General features: G+C 54.5%; 1 protein-coding gene across 1 annotated transcript in view; it reads left to right on the top strand.

The window, feature by feature from the left end:
- The first annotated feature begins 344 nt into the window (after nt 1–344).
- Gsg1l (GSG1-like) overlaps nt 345–7,600 on the top strand; it is a 53,093-nt gene continuing 45,837 nt past the window's right edge. Inside the window, exon 1 of the mRNA XM_013011495.1 lies at nt 345–386. The gene's annotated coding sequence lies outside the window, so the exon portion shown is untranslated. The remainder of the gene's footprint in view (nt 387–7,600) is intronic.

Genomic DNA, 7,600 nt, shown 5'->3' with positions numbered 1-7,600 from the left:
GTGCAGGGCCTGAATTTCCTGGGTGGAGGATCCCTAACTGGGGTGAGCTCCAGGACCCCTCCCCTCCATTCACCCAGGTGCCCCGGAATAAACCTCTGTAATTAAATCTATCAACGCACTGAGAGTGGGTGTGGTGGGAGGGGCGGAGAGGCTTCTTGTAAAGGAGCAAGTGGGCAGCCTCCCTGGCACCCCCCCACCCCGGGGCTGGCCTTGGGGTCCTGCTGCAGGGGTCCTGGCGGGGGCGGGGGGGGATGTCTGCAGGGAACAGGCCAAAGGCGCATGCGTGCTTGCAGTCTGTCGGTCGCTCCTTCTGAAACTCCCTCTTTTTCTGTTCCAAGGTGAGACCTGCCGCAGCTTCATCGACCTGGCCCCGGCGTCCGAGAAAGGTGAGTGCGACCTTCACCCATCTGGCGTGGTGTCCGGGCTGTGGGCCAGCAGCCAGGTGTCGGGTTGGTGTCTCTCCAGGGTACAGCGAAGCGGGGAGTGGAGAGGGAGGAAAGGGGTGGCGTCTCCCTCCCCCTGATGTGGAGGCAGCCCCAGAACCTCACCTTCTCCTCATGTCCAGGCTACCCCATGCCTGGGCCCTGGGAGGGTTCTGTGCCCCTGGCTGGGGCTGTGACCCCCCCCGGGGGGGGACCATGGCCAGCTGTCCAGTCTCCTGTCCAGTCTGAATGGCTGCTGTCGTCCATGGGGGTCTCCCTGCTGGGCTCGGTTCATCCCTGGGCCTGGGCCGGTCCTAGGCAGCCACTTGGGGGATCTGACCACTTGAGTGGTGGCAATGGCAATTTAGGATCACGCTGGGCTGCAAAGAATAAATAGCAACTTGCGGGTAATGTGTCTGTTGTCTTCATTGAAGTCTGAACGCAGGTAATTCAGGGTGGCTTCCTAGCACAGATTCCTGCTGCTCCATGGTGTGTTCCCCGCACACCCCCCTCCCCAATCCCCGTGATCTTCATCTTCATGGTCTACGGCAGTCGCTGGAGTGCCAGCCATTGCGTCTGTGTCCCAGGCAGCTGGGTAGAGAATGAGCTTAGCAGGAAGGGCAATGGTTGTAGGTCCTTCCTCAGATCTCACCATGTGGCCTGCCTTAGCCGTAAGAGAGGGGGACCAGCAGAAGCCAGAGGCGCATGCGTGCTTGCACACCCTCTCTCTCTCTCTCTGGTGGTATTAGAGTTTGAACTAAGGCCATCACCCCTGCTAGGCTAGCCCTCTACCGCATGAACTGCCTCCCTGGCCCTTTTTGTGCTTCAGTTATTATTAATTTTTTTCCAGCTAGGATCTCATGCTTTGAGCCAAGTCCATCCTTAGACTGTGCTCCTCCAGCTCTCCGCTTCCCAAGTAGCTGGGATTACAGGCGGGTGCCACCATGCCCACTGAATCGATGCCTTTCTCCTTCCTCCCTTGGCCGGTCATGGAGGGTGTAGAAGGAGAGCGGACAGCGTGGTTTGGCTCAGCCTCCGTGTTCAGGGCCATTGTGGACTTCCTGGGCCTCTGTGTCTCTCCTGACCTCAAGTCCTGTCTCTGGCTGCCCGAGGGGCGCTTCCTCCCAGAGACCCCCAGGCCCTGGACCCTCAGCTGCGTGGGGTGGAGGCCCAGATCTTCCCCTCCCCCTCGTGGTCTGCTGTCTCTGTGGCATAGGCCACACACCGGGCTCACGCCTTGCCTGTGGGAATCCGTGGCACCAGAGCCGGGGTGCCGGTGGCCCCCCGAGGTAGGGGAGCCGAGAGGGACCAGCGGCCGCCCCGGCTCCTGCTGCCAACCGGGCCCTGATCAGCGATGAAATATGAAACCCAATTTATGCACTTTTTCTGTCTGTGTGTTACAGTTCATTAAAAAGGGAAGGCGCGCTCGTTCCCACACTGAATTCTAAATTCTCGTTCTGAAAGGAAAAAACCTGGTGACAGCAAAGCCTCGGCTTCAAGCCCTCCCAGGGCTTCCAGGCCTGCAGGAGGCCGCGGCGTGCATTCCTAGCTGGCCGCCATCTCGCTCTTATCCGACTCTCCTACTTACTCCTGTAGTCCCCGATGTGAGCCCCAGGCACCGGCCTTCCTCCTGACCGACACGTGCTGCCCCTTGGAGTCTTGGCCATCCTCAAATACAGGGAGGGGATGAACCACCTCAGTGCTGGGCGTTTGCTGAGTGACTGAAGGATGGGAGGGAAGGGTAAGTTCAGAGGCATTGGGCGTTTTACTCCAGGTCACACAGCAAAGTGAAGGCAAAGCTGGTTCAAGCTCCCCCAGCTGCAGTTCACTCACCCCTTCTGCACCCCCCCTGTCTCCCAGTCACCCCAGGCCTCAGTGACTCTGGGGTACCGATTCTGTGTCCCCCCAAATCCCCGCCCCCCACCTTTTCTCAGACATTCTGAGCTCTTCTAATTATATGCTCTTATTAAGCTCCTAAGCCCAGCGGAAGATGGCTCCCAGAGATCACGACGTCTAATAATTGCTTTAGTGGCTCTAATTCCAATTATTCAAGATTATCTTTCCAGGTAATTAGCCATCCTCACTCTCTCGACAAACGTCATCTAACCCCCGCCTGTGACTGGCTTTGGTGCGCAAGAGCAGGGGTGCAGCTCTTGCGTGGCGAGCAGGCGCGGCCGAGCATACACAGGCAAGATTTGTACATCCTCAGTGGCTCCGTGGGGCTGCCACGTTTCTCGATGAGAAACAGCGGTGCCACGGGTGGGGATGTGACTTGTGGGGGGGTTGGGCAGGGTCCACTCTGAGAAACGGTATGAGGGGATCAGGAATACAGAGGCAGGGTTCAAAGCAGACAATAAGCCGGGCCCTGGAGGCTCACGCCTGTAATCCTAGCTACTCAGGAGGCTGAGATCTGAGGATCATGGTTCAAAGCCAGCCTGGGCAGAAATGTCCGCGAGACTTCTATCTTCAATGAACCCCCAGAGAACTGGAATTGAGCCACAGCTCCAGTTCTGGCTTTTTTTTTTTTTTTTGCTGGTTAATTGGAGTCTCATGGGCTCTCCTGCCCAGGCTAGCTTCGAACTTCAATCTTCAGATCTCAGCTTTCTGAGTAGCTAGGATGACAGGTGTGACCCCTGGTCCCTGGTGACCCTGCCCATTTGTACCTCTTTGAATAGGGTATGAATTCCCATCTCTCCCGGGACAACACTTGCCACGGTGAGATTTATCAATGGAGCCAATCTGGCGGGTGAGGGATAGCATCTCATGGTGGTTTTCAATTATCTTCTCCCGGTTAGCAATGAGCGAGCGCTTCCTTCTGCGTTCCTGCGAGTTGGAGGCCGGCTTGCACAGAACGCTTGTTTGTATCTCTTGGCTGTTTCCATTAGATTATCTGTCGTTTAGTTTCTCTTATTGATTTATAGGAGGTTTGTAATTTCCTCTCATCCTTGGTCAGCCTCTGTGGCTTGCTGAATTCTCCCACGCTGTGTCTGTCTCCGACATCCGTCAACAGGAGTTCTTCACTTTTAATTGTAGCAAGCTAACGCTCCTGTACAAGTTAGCATGTTGGCGGGCTGTGAGCACAGAGCCCAGCGTCCTTCCACGCTGCCTCCTGCTCACGCATCGTGTGCCCCACACTGCAAATCAGTGGCCCTGCTTCCCACCTCCCGAGGCCCTCTCCCCCCTGCACTCCCTCCAACCCTGCCCAGTGTCTGTGAACTTGATGGTAGAAGGGTCCTCACCACAGCGGAGCCATCCGTACATGGCCCTTTGTGTCTTGTCGATGGCACGCACCGTAATGTCTTCAAAGCTGCAGCACATGTCAGAATAGAATTCTCCTCCGAAGGCCAACGAATGTTCCATGGTGCATGCGCACCATGGTTTGTTTGTCTGTTCATCCATCCATCATCCGCCCATCTGTCAGTCCACCCATTATCCATCCATCTGTCCATCCAGTCATCCACTTATCAATCCATCCACTTATCCATCAGCCATCCAGTTGTCTACCCATCCATCAGATCCATCCTTCTGTCCATCCACCATCCATCCCTCCTCCAACTGTCCACCCATCCACTATCCATCCATCCATCTGTCCATCAACCTATCTACCCATCCACCATCCATCCATTTATCCATCATCTATCCATCCTGATGTCATCCACCATCCATCCATCCTCCATCTACTCATTCATCCACCATCCATCCATTTATCCATTTATCCATCATCTCTCCATCTTGATGTTATCCACCATCCATCCATCCATCCTCCATCTACTCATTCATCCATCATCCACCATCCATCCATTCATCCACCTACCCATTCACCATGCATCCATGATCTATTCTGATGCGCTGACCATGGTGCTGAACCAAGCCCTAGATTAGGGCAGGCGGGTGTGAGGGGGAACCTAGGAGGAGGCATGAAGACTGAAGCTGGGTAAGAGGGACACAGGCATCTTGTGTGTTAATATCAGCTCACCCTGCAGTGCAGCAGGAAGGTCGGATGTGGGCTTTGAACCCGCATCTGCATGCGGCTCTGGGTACAGGCCTACGTGTTTACCATGTAGATGGAGGGGTTGTAGAATTTCAGCCTGACCAGGGACGTGGGCTTTTTTACTCTCCATCTGCTAGAGTATAAACATTTCTAGCTCTTCTCAGCCTGGGTCTGGACAGAAACCACCTGCTCCCTTCTGACCCCCTCCCTCCCCTGTCATTCCTCCTGATTAAACATCGCCCCGTCTCTGCGTGTTGCTTGTAGCCCGAGCTGCCTCTGTCCATACCGGGCTGTCTCTGTCTGGACAGGCCTGCTGTGCCTGGCTGTTTTCTCTCTCACCAGCGGGAGCACTGGCAATCTTCTGGGATTTAATTACAGCTCCCCCCGGGGCCTTTCAGTGGATCACGCGGCCCCCGCGGGCGGCCGGCTGCGAGGGTGACGGGCGCGTGCCCGGGATGAACAGCAGCATCTCGGCATGGCGCGGCGTGAGTGGCCGAGGCCCATGCTCCCGCGGGCTGCTCTGCTTTTTTTTTTTTTCTGTATCTCAGCAAAGAAACAAAAAATATCTCACTTCCCTTTCGCAATATCAGAGAAGATCCTAGAAGAAAGAGAAGCCAGGCAGGAGGGCAGTGGGGACGGACACCAGCCGGGCGCAGCGGCTCCCGGGAGGGGACAGCGGAGCTTTTTTCTTCCTTGAAAATAATGACTTGGTAATTCCACTCACTTTAATTAAGTCAGCCGGGCATGGTGACAGCTCAGGTGCAGGCGGGATCGCCATTTCAGGCAGCTGTGCTAAAGTCCAAGGGAAGACACACACACACACACACACACACACACACACACACACAAGCCAAAAAACCAAAACAACTACACAGTGAGGGTCAGCACCTAGAAAACAAATCTGGATGTCTCTTCTGCTGCCACAGCAGACTTTGCTAACTTGCCATACAGGGCTACATGAGAATGGTCTAGAACTGGCAGCGAGTTGTGGCTATTCCCTGTCGCCGAGAGGAAGACCCGAGAGGCTTTGGGTTGTCATCTTAAATCTCAGTGGCTGTATGAACCATAGACGATGTCTATAGAACGTCAGGTCTCAAGTGTGCCTGTGAGCAGGAGCATCATGAAGAAGAAATCAGGAGGCTGAGATCTGAGGATGATAGTTCGAGGCCATGCCAGGTAGGAAAATCCGTGAGACTCTTTATCTCCAATGAACCACTCAAAAAAAAAAAAATAAAGTTGCTGAGTGCCGGTGGCTCACGCCTGTAATCCTAGCTATTCAGGAGGCTGAGATCTGAGGATCACGGTTCAAAGCCAGCCAGGGAAGGAAAGTCCGTGACACTCTTAACTCCAATTTACCACCAGAAAACCGGCAGTGGCGCTGTGGCTCAAAGTGGTAGAGCACTAGCCTTGAACTGAAGAGCTCAGGGACAGTGCCCAGGCCCAGAGTTCAGGCCCCATGATGGACCAAAAAATAGAGATGGAGGTATGGCTCAAGCAGTAGAGCACCAGTCTTGAGAGAAAAAAAAAAAGCTAGGAGACAGTATCCAGGTCACGAATTAAAGCCTCAGGATAGCACAAATAAAAACAAAAGACAAAAAAGAGTGAGAAGTTTGTAAACATCTCACCTCTTACGCTCCTTCTATGGGGAGCCAGGCATCAGGGTCTCTCCTGTGTGGCCCAGAATGCAATGCAGGGAGGGGAAGGGAGGGGCGGGGGCCTTCCCCTCCCTCCCAGTGCACCCTCTCTCCACCTCTGTCTGAGTGGGGCGGGCCCAGGGTCCAGGCCTGGCCAGTCACAGGGCCTCATCTCCCTCACTGGGGTGTCAGGCATTGGCTGTGGGCGGTCCAGTTGCTCTGTGACACTTCCTACCCTTTCTGCTGGGTGGTCTGTCACGCAAGGCTGGAGAAGATGTCACCTGTGCTGCTGGCCTGTGTCCCCGACACCCTCCAGGAAATCACGCAAAGGCTCTGACACAGGATTGAGCTGGGGCTGTGTTGAGCCACAGAAGGTGAGGGGGTAGGAGACAGAGGAGAGGAAGGTGGGGTGTGAGGGATGGGCAGGCTTGAAGGCCTCAGCGGGGGAGTTTGGACTTTATTCTAGCAGTAGTGAGGGAGCGCTGTCCCCGGCCCCTCTCCCTCCCCCCCCCCAACCTAGAACCTGTGCTCCCAACTCATTCCTGCATGTGACATCAAATGACATACCAACAGGGGTGAGGGAGAGTCTGAAGACAGCACCTCTGACAACTTGTTCCAACCCACCCTGGTCCCTGCTCTGGCGGGTGATGGAATTAGAATCATTCGAAAGAAAACACAGATTGACGCTTCATCCTTTTTCTATTCAATTGGTAGTGCCTGTCAGGATGTCTCTTGGGCTCTGTGTTGGAGGAAGGGGTGCAGGGGGGGGTGCTGTGATCGATTCACAATGTCTGCCCTGGGTAAAGGAATGAAGCCAGGGAAGCATTCATCTCCAAGCTGCTCGATCCCTGAGGCATCTCCTACAGTGCCAGGTGGAACTTTAAGTCTGATGGCTGAACTGCTTGGAGTGCTGAGCCAAGAATAAAAATGTCCAGCCAGTTAGAGTAGCCAGCAGGGCTTCCTGCTTTACAAAGGCTTTTCGTTGTTGTTTTCTTTCTTTCTTTGAACCTTCTCCTACCATGTGAACTTCATTTCTTCTGATGACCACACACCAGTTTTTGCTGGGTGTTGCTCAGGCCAGGCCTCTGCCAATCCAAGCATCCCAGTCCTCTTTCATTATGTGATTGGCTAACAGGGATCCAGGACCAGGGATGAGATGCAATGGAAAAGGGGGAGGGGGAAGTGGCCAGGCCGGGTGGACAGGACTCACAGCAGCCATGTTTGTGATTCCAATGCTTGGGAAGCCAAGGCAGGCCTGCCTGAAAACTTAAACCAAGCCAGACACCAGGGGCTCACGCCTGTAATCCTAGCTACTCAGGAGGCTGAGATCTGAGGATTACAGTTCAAAGCCAGCCTGGGCAGGAAAAGCAATGAAACTCTTTTTTTTTCTTCTTTTCAAATTCTTGTTTGTTTGTTTGTTTGTTTTTTGGGTCTGGTCGTGGGGCCTGAACTCTGAACTCTTCAGCTCAAGGCTAGCACTCTACCACTTGAGCCACAGCGCCACTTCCGGCTTTTTTCTTTTTGCTTATGTGGTGCTGAGGAATCGAACCCAG

This window comes from Dipodomys ordii, unplaced genomic scaffold (assembly GCF_000151885.1).
Source record: "Dipodomys ordii isolate 6190 unplaced genomic scaffold, Dord_2.0 Scaffold14, whole genome shotgun sequence".
NCBI classification, from domain to species: Eukaryota; Metazoa; Chordata; class Mammalia; order Rodentia; family Heteromyidae; genus Dipodomys; species Dipodomys ordii.
Note: the sequence above shows the minus strand (reverse complement) of the source record. Positions and strands in the feature narration are given on the sequence as shown.